We start from the raw sequence: 2253 nt of genomic DNA, 5'->3' as shown, positions 1-2253 counted from the left end.
GATCCCTTTTCCGTGCAACGAGGGCTCCTTCTCCCGGCTCAGCAGGCTGCAGCTCGCTTGAAGAACCAGTGACTCATCTCAGAGGGCTGGTGTTTGGTGGGAGAAAAATGCAGCCAAAACTTTGGCTCCTGCCCAAGGAAAACACTGTTGTTGGCTTGCAATGCGTATGCCATAGAAAACAAAACAAAACAAAAAACACAAAGAACAAACCTTTCTTTATCATGCTGGAAATGGACGGATTTTACTAATCCAGTTTATAAACCTTCCCTTGCCTTCATTTGGCCAAGGACAAACAGCGCAGTTGGCTTCGCTTTTGTTTGCAGTCAGGTTTCCCCCCACAATTGTCCTGGTTGACGTGAAGCTGGGCCAAGTCTGGCAATAATGACATCCTCTTAGAGCTTACTCAGAGCTGCTAGACAGCCACCCACTCGCTTTGTGACTTCAAGAGATCTTATTTAATGGGTGTGCAGGAGAGAGGTGCCCTGCTGCCTGAAAAGGGTTTATTTCCCATTAGCAAGGGAAGCTGGTTTCCACTAAACAGAAACCTCTGCGACATAAATATAGATAGACCTCCTTCTACCCAACACTGTACCCTTTCTATCACATTGTTGGAGGGCAGTTTTGTAATAGTTTTTTTTTTTACTTACACAGTTGTTTCTCCTTAGATTCTGCATGTACATCTGCTTCTGTGAGACCTTGTGAAATCATCCTCTGAAAATATGTGCTTAGGAAAAGCGGTGGTGAGAAGTACTTTGTTCCAAAATTAGAGATCAGGAGACCTGGCATTGTGAACTGCGGAATCTCCACTTTCCTTGCCTGGATTTTCCATTCAGAGGAACACAGTCAAAAAGAACAAGAGCCTTGTGTTTTGTTTGTTGCTTGTTTGGTTTGTTTTTCCACTGACACCTGTCTCTTTACTCCAAGAGGGTGTTCCAGCTTTCCATTCTCCCTTTGGGAAGCAGAGAAGCTTTGCCAACAGGCCCTGCACTACCAGCCATTTTGGAGGGGAACAAGCTTTGCCCTGGGTTTCTTTTAAGTATCTTCCAAGAAACGGCTTCCTTCCTGGAGCCCTGCAGTTGTCAGGTAATTCATGGGACATGGCAGAAGGTCTGTGAACTTTGATGAGGTTCCATGGGGGACCTCTGATAAAAGAATTGGATAGCCAGGGACTATCCAAATCTAGGGACCAGGCTAGAGAGTATCCAGAGGGGGCTTCTTGCAATGTGGAGAGTGGCACGTGGTGCTTTTGTTTCTCGGAGACAACCTCATGGGATACCAGCTCTTGGAGAGATCTCAACTCCCAAGTCAATACTAATTTAGTGATACTTTTCCCCTTGCTGCTTTGGGTGTCCTTTTTCACTCATTAAAGCCATTCATCGTCTCTTGTTTATTCCTGGAGTTGAGTGTTGCACTCAGAAATGTCTATTGTACCCATCTTGGATAATGGAGTCATAGAATTGCAGCTCATTGTTCCTGCAGTAAGTTCTCATTTTATGGCTTATACAGAACAAATCTTTCACAAAGAGACAGTTTTGTGATGGAGCAACTGGAAGTGGGCCAAGCTTCCTCCTCTCCTCTCCTCTCCTCTCCTCTCCTCTCCTCTCCTCTCCTCTCCTCTCCTCTCCTCTCCTCTCCTCTCCTCTCCTCTCCTCTCCTCTCCTCTCCTCTCCTCTCCTCTCCTCTCCTCTCCTCTCCTCTCCTCTCCTCTCCTCTCCTCTCCTCTCCTGTCTGGGTCTCCGTCTGAGCCCTTTACAGAATCTTGACACATGTCACCATTAGCTGTTTTCATAAAAGAATAAAACCTCCATGATCAACATGCAGTCAGAGACAGACTGTAGTGATTCTATTGCCAGCCCTGATGTGTCCAACCACACGCTCTGATGTTTCTTTGACTACCTAGATCTATCTTTCAGCTTTTTTGAACCTCTGGTGACAATGGGAACCTGCCTTTAAAGCTGAGCGCTCCCATTGCAGAGACAGTGCTTTGATGTTTTGATGTCAAAAGGCCTGGCACTCTGCTGAGGTGGAAGCAGAAGGACACAGCCCTGTTCACAGTTCAGTTTACTGCCTGCATAAAAGCAGCCACCGTTCTTACTGATCAGAGGCTTTTCCCTGGTGACACTTGTCATACTTTCTCGTTTGGAGGGGGTCTTGCCATCAGGTACGGTGTGGGGACCATCTGGCCTTGGTTCTGCTATGATCAGTCTTGTAGGAAGACATCCAGACTGGTTGCTTTTTGTAGTTGAGCTTGTG

This window comes from Columba livia, chromosome 2 (genome assembly GCF_036013475.1).
Source record: "Columba livia isolate bColLiv1 breed racing homer chromosome 2, bColLiv1.pat.W.v2, whole genome shotgun sequence".
Taxonomy (NCBI): domain Eukaryota; kingdom Metazoa; phylum Chordata; class Aves; order Columbiformes; family Columbidae; genus Columba; species Columba livia.
Note: the sequence above shows the minus strand (reverse complement) of the source record.